Genomic DNA, 15,323 nt, shown 5'->3' on the forward strand with positions numbered 1-15,323 from the left:
CAGGAGAGGGGGGAGAAGGGCAAATGCAGCGCAGAGAGCCTTCGAGCGCCCACTCCTCCCTCCCTCCTTCCCCGCACCGGGCTACCAGCTCTGCCCCAAACTGGCCCAAAGGAGCGCAGGGAGGCGGGCTGGGACTGGGGGCGCTCCCCGGCGCCGGCCTTTCCCTCCCGGGTCCCCCAGCCGCCTCCCGCGGTCCCTCCCCTTAGGCTCTCCGGGCTCCTGACATCACGCCCCGGGAGGCGGGGTCGGGGAAGGAGGGGGACGTGGGGAGGAGGCTCGGCGCCAGCGAGAGGGAGGAGGGAGAGCGCGCAGTCCCAGCCCAGAGCTTCAGAACAGCCCGGCGGCCTCGCCTCGCGCCCCAGCCCGTCGGTCGGTCCAGCCGCCCGCGTCCGGTGAGTCGGGGGCGCGCCCAGGAGCCGCGCGCAGGTCGGGGCAGGGGGCTCCGGGCAGCGAGATCCGGGGCAGCGGGGGGCGCGAGCCCCTGCAAGTACCTGACGCAGGGAGATCCCTGCGATTGGTGGGGCGCAGGGAGGGGCCTGCGGAAAATCCACTGTTCCTCCGCCAGATCTCACGGGGGCCGACTTCCCGCCTGCCCCCGGCCCGCCCTGGATCCCGAATTTCACCCCCGGACTGCTTCCTTCGCCTTTCGCGCCGAGGCGGGCGGGAAAAGTTTGGGGAGGAGTCAGGGCGACTCCCCTCGCCCCCGCCAACTCTACTCCCAGGGCTCTGGGAGTCCCAGGCCGCCCCCCTTCTCGTCGTGTGAGAGTCCCCGGCGCCTTGGCGCGGGTCCCCCGCCTCGTGGGAGCGCGCAGGACCTGCTGCGCCCAGGCTGGGTCGGTGGGTCACTCTCGGCCCTCGGCGGCGGCGGCGGCGGCTCCCTTGCGCCGCCCAGCGGCGAGGAGCTGCTGACTTCGGTCTGGGGCGGTGGAGGGGCTTGGGTGACGCCTCTGTGCCCTCTCCCCTGCGGTTGGACAGGGAAGGAGCATTGAGGGCCCATCGGTCCAGAGCGAGAGGAGGCTAGCGCTCGTGTATAGAAAGCCTATACACTCTCCCCAAACCCGGGGTCCTAAACCCACCGGTAAAGAATCTGCCTGCACTGCAGGAGACCTGGGTTTGATTCCTGGGTTGGGAAGATTCCCTGGAGAAGGAAATGGCAACCCGCTCCAGTATTCTTGCCTGGAGAATCCCATGGACAGAGGAGCCTGGCGGGCTACAGTCCACGGGGTCACAAGAGTCGGACACGACTTAGCGACTAAACCATCACCACCAAATCCACCCCAGGGAGGCCCTGTTTGGGGGCTGACACCTGTAACTGAGGGAGACCCCACATTGCAAAGCCCTTCCCTCCGGGCCCCCGAACCCACCTCTGGCTTTGGAACAAGAGTGACAGCCCAGTTTCAGGTTTGGGAAAATGGTCAGTGCCCCCTCCCAGGCTCCAAAGCGGTGCATGTGAGTTGCCTGGGGTGATCTTTGAACTTAGCTGTATCTGAAACTCAGAGACCAGGTAAAATGTGACCGGCAGAGTGAGGAGTAAGGTAAGGGGCTTGGAGAGGGTCTTCAGAAGCCAGCGGCCCCAATATTGTATGCCTTCACTGATAGGAGACACCTAGAATAGGCGAGTTCATAGGGACGGAAAGTACAGTAGAGGTTAGCTGGGCCAGGGGAGAGTGATGGGGAGTCCTTGTCTAATGGGTACAGAGTTGGGGTATAGAGATTTGGGGTATAGATAGTGGTGATGGTTCTATGACATGGTAAATGTATTTAATGGCACCGAATTCTACACTTTAAAGTGGTGAAAATGATTAATATTATGTTCTGTATATCCTGCCACAATTCAACCGAGTCTGCAGCCACTTCTGTGCTTCAGTCTGAATCAGCTAGAAATCTGGGAGGCCAGTCACGGTTGCCGGCCACCTCTCCCCAGAATTTGGCCTCAGTATAAGGAAGTGGAAGGAGGGTGAGGAAGGGACCGGAGCCAGGTTTCCCCAGGAGTCTGGAAGGGATGAGGAAGGGAACCGAAGCTGATGGAGCCTCTGGAGGGCATGACTCCCTCCAGCGCTCCTTGAAGCCACCCGCCACCCACCCGCCACCCTGCGCCAGCCCCTCCACGCTCCCTGGCTGCAGGTGGGAAGAGCCAGGCCAGAGACCTTAAATCAGTTTCTCAAGGTCCTCGAGCTAGTAGGTGCCTAGAGCCAGACTTTGAATCTCCATCTGTTTTCCCCAATCCTTGCTCATAGTTCCACCTGGAGATGCCCTGGTGGGTATTGGAGAGGCAGGGGGAAGGCTCTTCTGGGGAAATCAGGGCCCCGATGCCCACAGGGCCCTTGGCAGATGTCAAGCCTGAGGCAGAAGGAGGGCGTGGGGGTGGCAGGAGGGTGCAGAACCTGTTTTCCCACCTAGGGTTTTTGGATCAGTGTCCTCCACCCTCGCTGGGAATTGGGGAGTGGGAGGCAGGGAGCGGGCCACATAGCTTGTAGCTGCCTCTGTCCTTCCAGTGGGGAAATTGAGATTCACCAGAAATCTGGGAACAGGTGACTGTGTTGGAAGCCACAGAGGGGGCCCAGAGGGTGGGTGAAGGCAGGGCCAGGCCAGTGAGACTGGTACTGCACTGCCCCACCCAGAGGGGAGAGGCTGAGCCCTCCTCTGCCTTCCAGGCCCCAGATCAGGGCACAGTTTGTGAGGGGCTTCCCAGGTGGTACAGGGGTAAAGAATCCACCTACCAATGCAGGAGACATAGGAGATGCGGGTTCGATCCCTGGGTCAGGAGGATCCCCTGGAGAAGGCAATGGCAGCACACTCCAGTATTCTTGCCCGGACAGACCCCTGGACAGAGGAGCCCGGTGGAATACAGTCCATGGGGTCGCAGAGTTGGACACAGCTGAGCACACACAGCACACAAGAGGGGCTGACGAAGGTCCGTGGCAGCTAGTCGTAGATCCAGGGCACAACCACCCTGTTCTCCCTGCCACGCCCCTGCACACACAGGTCTTGTCTGAGGCCCTGTGTTTGTAGAATGGAAGTGAGTGTTTCACCTAGATTTTCTCTCTCTGCCTTGTGCATATTATCTTCAGGGCAGAAGCTGAAAGCACGTGTGTGTGTGTGTGTGCACAGACTCTCAGTTTTCCAGCCACAGCTGATTCCCAGAAAGGCTCAACTGGCCCATGTCTCATCCCAGGCCTGCGCATACTCCCCTGCCCTCCGGGCCCTTCCGGTTGACAGGGGCACAGCGGAGGCTGGCTCTTTGTCACAGTGAACTCCGTCAGACGTGCCCAGGAAGGGAAGTCTGTCGAGGCAAAAATACAGGAATGCCTTTCCAGGCCAGATGGGGTGGTGGTGGATTGCTGGCTGCTTGGCGGGATTTGTTTGGAAGGCAGGAGTCCAGCCGACTGTCCTGGGGAAGGCAGCTTGGTGTGTGTGTGTGTGTGTGTGTGTGTTGCAACATGTGGCTGCTGCCCAGCTTTGTGGGCAAATGAGGCCTCTGATCCTGGCTTCGGAGGCTAAAGTGGTGCAGAGGTGGGTTCTCCAGTCACGGGGTGGTGACAACCATCCCCCCAAAGAGGGAAGCAGAGTCCTTCCAGTAGAGGCTGTTAAAGGCTGACAGCAGGACTCCAGGACACGGGGATGGGCTCCAGGGACCTCTTACTGCGCGACTGGCAGCAGCAGCTGGAATGGGGAACCAGGGCAGCTGGCACCTTAAACACAACTGGGACCTGACCCTTGGATGTTGGCGTCATCTCATCCACGGAAGAATGGGGAAGGGGTGGGGGTGCTGGGAAGAGGAGGCACCCCTTCTCACCCCAGGAGTGATGGAGCCTGGCTCCCTGCAGGAGTCACCCCAAAGTGCAGTTTTGGCAGGACCAGCCCATGGCTGGGGATTGTCAGATGCGTCTGGCTCTTGTTAGGGACAGGCCAAGGGGGGGAGTCTAAAAATACCCCAGGCAGAGCTGCCACCCAGTGAGAGCACCGGCCTGTAACTGGACAACCACAGCAGCACTAGCTGTCCCAGCTCCAGAGTCACTGGGGCTCTTCCAGGCGGCTAAGCCCTGGGCAGAGGCTGGGAAGGATGAGAGCGCTCTGGGCCTCCATGGGCCAAGATCAGAGTGTTTCAGGGGCATAAGGGCCTTACTACGGATATGAGAGTTGGACCGTAAAGAGGCTGAGTGCCAAAGAACTGATGTTTTCAAGCTGTGGTGCTGGAGAACACGCTGGAGAGTCCCTTGGCCTGCAAGGACATCAAACCAATCAATCCTAAAAGAAATCAATCCTGAATATTCATTGGAAAGGCTTATGCTAAAGTTGAAGCTCCATTACTTTGGCCACCTGATGTGAAGAACTGACTCATTGGAAAAGACCCTGATGCTGGGAAAGATTGAAGGTAAAAGGAGAAGGGGTGACAGAGGATGAGATGATTGGATGGCATAACTGACTCAATGGATGTGAGTTTGAGCAAACTTTGGGAGATAGTGAAGGACAGGGAAACCTGGTGTGCTGCAGTCCATGGGGTCACAAAGAGTTGAACACGACTTGGCGGTTGAACACCAACAAAGGGCCTTAAAAAGTCCCAGTGTAACTGCTAGGGATGCTCAGAGAGGTGGAGTGACTCACCTGAGGTCACTCAGCAGGTTGGCAGCAGTACCTGGACTAGAACTGGGTCTGGAGACTGACTGCCAAGGAGCTGGATGACTGGGAGTTGCCAGTGGGTTCCTAGGCCAGGTCCCCTTATGGTCCCCCAGGTCCCAGGGACCCTTATGACACATGTCATCCATCCAAGATGTTGAGTTTCCATGCTCGCATGCTGATCAATGAAAGGTGGGCCAAGAGCCCTGCTCAGGCAGTGGGTCACTTCCCACTGGCCTTGGGTCACTCCCAGCCACAGCTGTTGGGCTCTGGGAATATCATCCTTCCTCAGGCAGGAAGTAGGAAGACTTGGGGGCTGGAGAAAAACCGTCTTCCCATCTAAGAACACTTGGTTTTTTCACATGGTATCTCCAGGGCTTAACAAGGAGTTGTTGACCTGAATAGTTAAATTCCTAGGACTCTCACCTTTTTGGGAAGCTGGGCTTCAGTTGATCTAGAAAGGGATTGAAAGTGAAGAGATTCTCCAACTTCCTGCCCTCCTTGAACAGGTTAGATAACATCAGCTTCTAGAAGCTTCCTAGCACTCCTGGGTCTAGAGCTGAGGGATATCAGCTCTTGATATTTGGATATTTGGTACCAAGATTGCTGCTGCTGCTGCTGCTGCTAAGTCGCTTCAGTCGTGTCCGACTCTGTGCGACCCCATAGATGGCAGCCCACCAGGCTCCTCTGTCCCTGGGATTCTCCAGGCAAGAATACTGGAGTGGGTTGCCATTTCCTTCTCCGGTACCAAGACTGAGCTGAGAAATTTGGATGTGAAACATCTCTCACCCTGCAGGATGCAGAGAGGGACTGGTTAATTCCCTCAGTGCAAACTGCTTGTAAGCCTAAGATCAACTAAGTTTCTCCAATAGAGAAGTCCCTTTGAAGGTTTCCCTTTCTGATGCTTTTGATCGCAAACTTCTCTGAAGAGCTTTCTTTCCTTAAAATGAAGTTAGTTAACGATTTTTGCAATGAATACATATGACCCAAAGTCTCATTCATCTTATTCTAATGAATGTTTCCCAAAGCATGTTATCGCTGGTGGTAACCAAGATCATTTTAAAAAGTTCATAGCTGAATGTGAGACAACAAAAAAAGAGTAATTATGTGTTTTTCTCCATTGATATTTGGGGGAAAAAAAACACAAACAGAACACAAACCCATAGTTTCACTGCTGCATAGGGTGAAACACTGAAGTTGACATTTTAAACTCTAAAGCATATTTTGAAATAACGGAAAGGTGTCATTAATAAGCAATGATGATCCTTGGGTTTGGTAAAAATCTTAGTGCAGAAGGGCCTGCCTTTGGGGAGATGGCATAAGTGTAAGTGTTAGTCACTTGGTCCTGTCCAACTCTTTGCGATCCCACGGGCTATAGCCTGTCAGGCTCCTCCATCCATGAGATTTTCCAGACAAGAATATTGGAGTAGGTTGCCATTTCCTTCTCCAGAGATGTTCGTCCTTTTGACAACAGTCCTGAAATATCTGTGAGCTCCCCGCCCAAGCTCCTCTTCTGCAAAGAGGCCCCAACGTTCAGCTTCAGACCTGATGTGCCACTCAACTTCCGAAGGAGTCTCTGCATCTTTGATGAGGATCATCATGCCCCCCAATGCCTTGGATGGTTGTTCCAGGGATCGGAAGAATTGGAATATTGATGTTCATGGAAGTGGCTGAAGGTGTTTGTGGTTTGCTTGAACCAAAGGAAACCTGAGGGAGAGTCTGGCTTGCCCACTTTCATCCTGATGGCTGTTATCACATGACTCTGGGCAGGGAGCCATGTAGGCAAAGGAGGATTTCCCTCTCTTCAAAGGAGGTTTCAGTCCTGTGAAGAAGATTGTGGGTACAAGGATGTATGTGCCAGGAGTGGAATCGCGAGATGGGGTTTCAGGGGAGCCCATGTCATGGTGTGCAAGAGTTTCCTTAAGCCTGTCAGACTGGAGATGGGCTTGGAAGAGTCTCTAGAATTCTCATGGGCAGTGATGGCTCTGGGTTTTAGAAGGGAGGGAGAGAAAAGGCAGAGGGTGCAGGCAGAAGTCTTGCTGGAGCAGATGCACACGTCTCGTTAGCCTGCAGTGCGGGAGGGGAGGGCAGGGCTGGGGGCCGAGCTGGATGGTGGAGATGAAGGGGGCTTCCCTCCACATCCCAATGAACCTGGCTGGGGAAGCAGGAGTGATGATGTTCACGCTGCAGCACTGGGACAAAGAGAGAGAGAAAGGGGAAAAGTGGAAGTATCCTAGAAGCAACTAAATACCCATCAGTCACACTAGGGAGTATTTTACAGAAGTTAGGGCTTCCCTGGTGGCTCAGATGGTAAAGAATCTGCCTCCAATGCAGGAGACCTGGGTTCGATCCCTGGGTTGGAAAGATCCCCTGGAGGAGGTCATGGCAACCCACTCCAGTATTCTTGCCTGGAGAATTCCATGGATAGAGGAGTTTGGCGGGCTACAGTCCATGGGGGTCACAGAGTCGGACAAGACTGAGCGACTAACACCTTACAGAAGTTAAAAAGCGCAAAATTCAGAGTCTTCCCTTGGCAGTGCAGTGGTTAAGACTTGCACTCCCAATACAGGATTCTGTCCCTGGTTGGGGAACTAAGATCCCACATGCAGAGTGGCCAAAAAGCATAAAAATTAAAATTAAAAAAAGACAAGATTCAAGGGGGGGTAGAGGGTAGGGGTAAAATAGGTGGGGGGGATTAAGAGGTACAAACCTCCAGTTATTAAGTAAATAAGCCACAGGGATATAATGTATTTAACTGTTAGACTTATCATGATGGCTATTTCATAATGTGTACAAATGTCAAATCACAATGTAGCACACTTGAAACATATTGTACATCAATTATATTCTCAATAAAAATTGTTTAAAAATTTAGATCTCAGAGAAAAAAACTTGGAGGTTCATCTCTGTGTACAAATATAGAAAGGTCGATAAGTAACAAAGGTATATATGGGAAAACAGGCTATTTACATAAAAGCAAACAGAAAGTAACAGTGTTCCTATGGCCTCTTATGTGTTACATGTATGCAACGAAAGTTACTGGAAGGACATATCAGAATCAATCAGTATGGCTGCCCGTGGGGACGGGGAGAGGAAGGAATGGACTGTGGGACTCCAGTCTTGTTTGTTTCCGAGAAAATATATTCAAGAGTCACTTAAGTGTGGTAGTGGTGGTGGTGGGGCGGTCGCTAAGTCATGTCTGACTCTTTTTCGACCCCGTGGACTGTATCCCGCCAGGCTTCTCTGTCCATGGGATTTCCCAGGCAAGAGTCCTGGAGTGGGTTGCCATTTCCTTCTCCAGGAGATCTTCTTGACCCAGGAATCAAACCTGGGTCTCCTGAATTGCAGGTGGATTCTTTACTGTCTGAGCCACCTAGGAAGGCCTAATATGTGTACATGAAGTTCAGTAATAATGAAATAGTCTTCCCTGAATTCGGTAAGCAGTATGAGTTTTGCAGGTTTGGAGTGGGGAGCTTTTAGAGGTGGGGGGCAATGGTAGGCAGACTAGGTGGGGGCTGTGTGGTAATTCAATGGCAAGGTAATCAGGACATGTGCCATTCAGCCTCCATGGAACATGCCCCTTGAAACGTCCCTTTGTGTACCTCTCCTGGCCATGATGATTTTCCGTCTGGATGCTGTTAACAGACAAGTGGTAGTTTGGGGAGGGGGTAATATGGTATATTTAGGGTGTGTTAAGAATCCACCTGCAATGCAGGAGATGAAAGAGACTCGGGTTTGATCCCTGGGTTGGGAAGATCCTCTGGAGTAGGAAATCCTCTGGAGTAAGAATACTCCAGTATTCTTGCCTGGAGAATTCCATGGACAGAAGACCCTGGTGGGCTACAGTCCACGGGGTCTCAAAGAGTGGGACATGACTGAGCACACACACGCAGTAGGGCCATTATGAGATCCCTGAAAGGTATCCAGGAGACCATTAGGAATGGGAGTCTGGGGCTTTGAAGAGAATTCAGAGAGACAGATAAAGGGTCTGGAACTGTGCTGTAGGTTGGTGTTTGAGAATAGGAGAAAATGACTTACATTTTGCCAGTGTTAACAGCAATAATTTGCCAATACTGTTACCATAGCATTTATAGGGTGCAAAGCAGTTTGGGCCACTTGCTTTACAGCCTCTATCTCATTTATAATGAATAACAACCCTCTGGGGTTAGGAGTATCATCATCTCTGCCCTACAGATGAAACGGAGTCTTAAGAGTTTTGTGTCCAGGTGGTAAAGAACCCGCCTGCCAATGCAGGAGACACAAGAGACATGGGTTCAATCCCTGAATGGGGAAGATCCCCTGGAGGAGGAAATGGCAACCCACTCCAGTATTCTTGCCTGGGAAATCCCATGGACAGAGGAGCCTGGTGGGCTACAATCCATAGGGATCGTGAGGAGTTGGACTTGACTTAACAACTAAACAACAAACTCTCGGACTCTGCAGACCTTGTTCCATTGGATGGTTCATTGGGTCCCATCACATCCCTCTTTTTAACAGACATCTGAGTCCTCTTGAAAAAATCCTGGTCCTTTGGGCCGAGAAAGTGTCTTTGCTGCCGATGTGTTGATGGATGTCTTAGATGCCTGTGTTCTTCCTCTCAAGTCAGCTTTCTCAGTCCTGAGGGTCCTGGACCACATGAGGGTCCTTTGCCTTTAACAGCCTGGTCACAGAGAACAGAACTCACCCCCACCCCTGCCCTGGGCAAAGCCATCTTGATTCCTGTGTTTCAGATGTGTGTGTGGAATGGAGAAGGAATCCTCTTCCTAAGCCGTGATCACTTCTGTTACTTCCGATAGTCTTAGTTTGAGGAACCAGATCTTTTGACTTCCCTGGGGTTTCTCCAGCACCCTCTAGCACAGAGCTAAGTGTGCAGTGCTTGCTTAGTTGTATTTGATGCTTTGCAAGACCCTGAGCTGTAGCCCGCCAGGGTCCTCTATCCATGGGATTCTCCAGTCAAGAATACTAGAGTGGGTTGCCGTTTCCTCCTCCAGGGGATCTTCCCCACTCAGGGATCGAACCTATGTCTTTTGTGTCTCCTGCATTGGCAGGCGGATTCTTTACCACTGAGCCACCTGGGAAGGGTGCAGTACGTGCTCAGTAAGTCTCTGCTGTGTGAATAGCTGAGGGAGGCCGTCCCCCCAGGAGTCCCTGGTTTTCCTGCTTTTCAGCCCACCCCAGGGAGGAGTGGCAGAAGGGAGTCCCCCTGCCTTGGATGAGAAGCAGGCTGGAGGCTGCAGGGGTGGAGACAGGCAGCGTGGGGAAGGGCTGAGGGCAGCTGCTCCCCTCTCCTCCCTGTCCCGCAGTTGGTTCAGGCCCAAGTGGCACAGTCAGCATCCCTCTATGTCAGCATGACATGGGGTCACATTCTTCTAGGCCAGAGCCCAAAAGAGCCTTAATCATCAGCCCTCCCAGAGCACGGTCTGCATGCCCACAGGCATTTGGAGATGATTTCTGTAGCATACAGGCAATGTTACAAACTGTAATACGCTCGTGTTTTTTTTTTTTTTCATGTATTACTAAAATGTAAGTCACTTGAAAAGTGATATTGACTTTCCCTTTACAGTATAATACACATTGAAGGGGCTTCCCTGGTGGCTCAGTAGTAAAGAATCTGCCTGCCGATGCAGGAGATGTGAGAGACTCGGGTTCAATCCCCGGGTCAGGAAGATCCTCTGGAGGAGGAAATGGCAACCCACTCCAGTATTCTTGCCTGGAAAATTCCCTGGACAGAGGAGCCTGGCGGGCTACAGTCTATGGGGTCGCGAAGAGTCAGACACGACTGAGCACGTATCACTGTCACAAAATAGTGAGTATAATTCTCTGTGCTACTGTTTTCGTTTCCCTGGGGTGTTTACCCAGGAGTGGAATTGCTGGGTCCTATGGATGTGAGAGTTGGACGGTGAAGAAAGCTGAGTGCCGAAGAACTGATGCTTTTGAACTGTGGTGTTGGAGAAGACTCTTGAGAGTCCCTTGGACTGCAAGGAGATCCAACCAGTCCATCCTAAAGGAGATCAGTCCTGGGTGTTCATTGGAAGGACTGATGTTGAAGCTGAAGCTGCAATACTTTGGCCACCTCATGCGAAGAGTTGACTCATTGGAAAAGACCCTAATGCTGGGAAGGATTGGGGGCAGGAGGAGAAGGGGACGACAGAGGATGAGATGGTTGGATGGCATCACCGACTCGATGGACATGGGTTTGGGTAAACTCCGGGAGTTGGTGATGGACAGGGAGGCCTGGCGTGCTGCGATTCATGGGGTCGCAAAAAGTTGGACACAACTGAGCGACTGAACTGAATGAACTGAACTGATGCTAACCAGGTGGCGAAGTGGTACAGAATCCACCTGCTAATGCAGGAGATGCAAAAGACTCAAGTTCGATCCCTGGGTCTGGGAGATCCCCTGGAGGAGGTAATGACAACCCACTCCAGTATTCTTGCCTGGAAAATCCCGTGTGGACAGAGGAGCCTGGCAGACTGCAGTCCATGGGGTCGTAAAGACTCGGACATGACTGAGCACATGCACACATATGGTAAACTCTATGTTTAATTGCTTGAGGACCAGCGAGACTTTCCCACAGTGGCTGCAGCATTTTACACTCCCAACAGCAAGCAGTGGATGAAGTTTCTCTGCTTCCTCAAGTTTTAATTCTGTGCTCAGCCCTGTCCTAGTTTCTGGTTCCTAAGAAATTTCCACTGGTGGAATTCCTATAGGTCTAGAGCAGGTTGCCGGGGGCCAGGCTCCTGGGTTTAAGCAAGGGCCCACCAAAGGTTCTGGGCTGGGCTGGGCCCAGCTGAGTAGGCGGGGGGATGGCGGGAAGGAATGAAGGACATACGGGGACCACCTGGAGAACTGGACACTGTGGAAGGCAGAGCCCTCCATAGGGCTGTTTTCTGCATGATGCTGGAGTGATTTTAGGTGCTGCTGGATACCACATCGTGTAGTGTGTTGGTCTCTCAGCTGTGTCTGACTCTTTGTGACCTCATGGACTATAGCCTCCCAGGCTCCTCTGTCCATGGAATTCTTCAGGCTTGAATACTGGAGTGTGTTGCCATTCCCTTCTCCAGGGGATTTTCCCAACCCAGGGATGGAACCCGGGTCTCCTGCATTACAGACAGATTCTTTACCGTCTGAGCCACCAGGGAAGTCACTTGGTGACAAAGTGGTTCTCTTTTCAGTTGTCTTTCGGTTCTTCTGATTCCATCAAGGGGAAGATGCCTCTCTGACTGTAATTTTCCTTCTTTTTTTTTTTTTTAAAGCTATATTTCTTTTTATTAGTCACAATATCACAGGCAGTATGCACTCTTTGTGTCTGGCTTCTTTGACTGAGCAGAAGGTTTTGTGACTCATCCACGATGTGCACGCAGTAGGTGTTCCTTTTGTTCCCTTTTCATTGCTGAGTAGCGTTCCATTTTATGGCCATGTCACACTCTTGCTTTGTGTGTGTGTGTGTGGTCACAACACATGCTTGCAGGGTCTAGTTCCCTGAGCAGGGACTGAACCTGGGTCTGCTGCAGTGAAAGTGTGGAGCCCTAACCACTGGCCCACCAGGTATTCCATCAAGGGGAAGATGCCTCTTCAATTTCTAGTTTTCCTTCTTTAACCAGACAGAGCAGGTCTCCACACAGCCGTTTGGAGGACAACAGCATTGAACCAGAACTTGTTAATTTTTTAAGTGGGGGTGGCTATTAATTTTCACAATCAACAGATATGGCAGGTCATGCTGATTTTCCATTATCAGGGAGCCAAACTATTTCTTCTTGAAATACCTGTATTTCTCTTAGGGAGTGGATTTGTTTAATGACAAACATGAAGTAAAATCTTACAGTGGTACTCAGGAAGGAGGTAAGCCGATGACTGGAGTTTGGAGAAACCTTCTTCTAATGTTTAGGGCTCCAGTTATCAGGTGCTGTGTCAGGAAGTGGTGAGGTCTCCAGCCCCAGGGCTCATACAAATGGAGACTGGTTGCTATAAAAATAATCCAGGCAGAGGCAAAGGCAGGGGTGATTCTGTATGATCACACAGCACCCTTTAGCTGCGACTGCGTGAGTCTGCAGTTCTCATTGTGTGGGGTCCACTTCCCAATTCCACGGCTGGATGGTGTCATAGCCACAGATGCACATCATCAGAGGTGGCCCAGTTGAACGGGCAAGAGGTCTGAGGGGCTGCCTTTCTTTCCAGCCAGGCAACCTCACAGTTTCCCCCCTCCATCCTGGGGCATGCTGGTGGGAAAATGTTACAGGGTGATTCCAAGTTCATGAGGATCACTCCCCAGCTGGCTCAGCATCTATCTGGTCTTAGATGTTAACAGAGGGCATCCCTTCCTTTTGTTCCTTTTTCATTGTTGAGTAGTATTCCATTTTATGGCTGTGTCATACCCTGTTTTGTGTGTGTGTGTGTGGCCACACCACATGGCTTATGGGATCTAGTTCACTGACCAGGTGCCCCCAAACCCCTAATTAAAGGACATGACCTGCCAGCTCTCAGGTTAGTGAGTGTGTATGGGCTGCATAGGTATCCCAAAGGAGTGCTGTTGTTTTAGTCAGAGTTCTCCAAGAAACAGAGCAAATAAGATGTGTATACATTTGTGTGGCAAAGGATGTGATGGTTAGATAGCATCACTGACTCAGTGGACATGAATTTGAGCAAACTTCAGGAGATAGAGAAAGGCAGGGAAGCCTGGTGTACATGGTGTACATGGGGTTGCAAAGAGTTGGACATAACTTAGTGACTGAACAACAACAACAACTGTATATATGTGTGTATACACCTCTCTCCATATTATATATAGAGAGAGGTTTATTTTTAAGGAATTGGCTTATGCAGTTATGAATGCTAGCAAGTCGAAAATCAGTAGGGTAGGCTGGCAGGCTGGGCACCCTGGGGAAAGCTGATGCTGCAATTCAGCTCCAAGGGTGCTGGGGGTGGTGGTGGAGGATGTAAGTGTTTTGTTCTAGTTGAACCTTCAACTGATCAGACGAGGCCTACCCACACTGTGGAGGGCAATCTGCTTTACTCAAAGCCCACTGATTTAACTCTTCATCTCATTCAAAAACACCCTCCCAGAAACCCTGTGGCCCAGCCAAATTGACACAGAAAATTAACCATCACAGTTGCTTCCGGTAGACTAGACACACAGTATTAAATAAGATAGTGCTGTGTTGTGCTTAGTCACTCAGTCATGTCCAACTCTTTTTGACCTCATGGACTGTAGCTCACCTCTGCTCATGGGGATTCTCCAGGCAAGAATACTGGAGTGGGTTGCCATGCCCTCCTCCAGGGATCTTCTCGACCCAGAGATCAAACCCGGGTCTCCTGAAGCCCTTTTAAATCATTCCTTTTTAAACTCCCTCCCAACCCTCCAAGGAGAAAACCTCAGTTTTGTGCTATTATGTCTTTAATTGAACTTCCCAAACACGTGGGATGTCCTGTTGCTTCAGCAAAGAAAGAAAGTGAGCCTTGGACTCAGAATTTTCAAAGCAACAGTTTCTAGCTGGAACCGAGTGACGTTCTGTTTTCATTGTATATTTCTTTCTTCCCTGTTGACTGCCACCTTTCCATTTTGGTTGTGAGATAAGGTTTCCTTTTGTAAAGAGGTAAGTTTGAAGAATGAGTAGGCTACTAGTAACAAAGGTGGTACACAGACACACCGGAGATGCTGCACGTGGTGCAGGAATGACTGGTTTGGAGGGACATTCACACAAGCACAGTGAGGATGGTGCCTGAGGAACCCCTAACTGTCCACACAGCTTGAGCTGTGGTCTGTTTGTACTTCTTCCCTGCTGGAGACACCTGGGTGGTTTATTTCCCCTGGGTGAATGCCCCCCGAGAATGGCAGTGGATGAGGGGAGGATGCTGACTCTGTGGGGACGGGAAAGGTCTGAGGGTGGCAGTTCTAAGAACTCCTTGACCATGGTGGTGGCTGTGATCGGTGCATGTACATAGCACTTGTTGGGTGCCAGATGCTGTTCTAAGCCCTTTCACTCTATTATCCCCCAGTGGTCCTAGGAGGTGGGCATATCATGGTCATTCCCATTGTACAGATGAGAAAACTGAGGCACTGAGTTGTTAGGCTGCTAAACTTCAGTCCAGTCTGGTTCTGTTTGCGCTCTTCTGTGTTTTGCACATATTACTTTCTGCTCATCTTCTCCCCTTTATCCCCTTCGTGTGTTAACTTACCTGGAGGTGGAGGCCTGGCTTCCTGGTCCTGGGGCTCCCTGGGTCTGGCTGAGTTGTAGGCATTGATTCCCAGTCCCTAACTTGCTGGCAGAATTCACCCAGTTTTAAATGACAGTTTAAGAAAGACAAAAAAGCTGTTAAAGTGAGCACCACTGATATCCTGGGGGTTACTTGGAAGTCACTAACGCAAGATGTTCTGTGAAGGGAAGAACATCCCTAACCTGATGACTGTCAGGATGACAAGCACCCCGAGTCTGACACCTGCCTCACCTCAGCCACTTAATCCAAATGACATATTGTGTGCCTGCAGGTCCCAGCCCCCTCTGGGCTGGGGTGAGGGTGTGTTGGATGGCATAATTATAGGGAGCTCCTTGGATGACAGCAGCCGGCAGGGAGCCCTTTAATTGATGGGGTCAGACAGCAGTCATTGGCAGAATGGTGGTTATTAGCTCTTCTGCCAAAGCTGTGCAAATTAGCAGACACTCACCAAGTGTTTGCTGAGTAACCTTGGGCACTGGGGATAAATAAGG

General features: G+C 51.5%; 1 protein-coding gene across 4 annotated transcripts in view; it reads left to right on the plus strand.

The window, feature by feature from the left end:
• The first annotated feature begins 329 nt into the window (after positions 1 to 329).
• Positions 330 to 15,323, plus strand: part of EMP2 (epithelial membrane protein 2) — a 41,277-nt gene continuing 26,283 nt past the window's right edge. For 3 of the 4 annotated variants that reach the window (XM_081559228.1, XM_081559229.1, XM_081559227.1), the window contains exon 1: positions 330 to 392. The gene's annotated coding sequence lies outside the window, so the exon portion shown is untranslated. Of the gene's footprint in view, positions 393 to 10,177; positions 10,424 to 15,323 lie in introns of those variants that run through there. The other variant, XM_081559230.1, reaches the window with a different exon arrangement.

The sequence above is a fragment of the Giraffa tippelskirchi genome, chromosome 13 (assembly GCF_054371585.1).
Source record: "Giraffa tippelskirchi isolate mGirTip1 chromosome 13, T2T-mGirTip1v1.2.pri, whole genome shotgun sequence".
Taxonomy (NCBI): domain Eukaryota; kingdom Metazoa; phylum Chordata; class Mammalia; order Artiodactyla; family Giraffidae; genus Giraffa; species Giraffa tippelskirchi.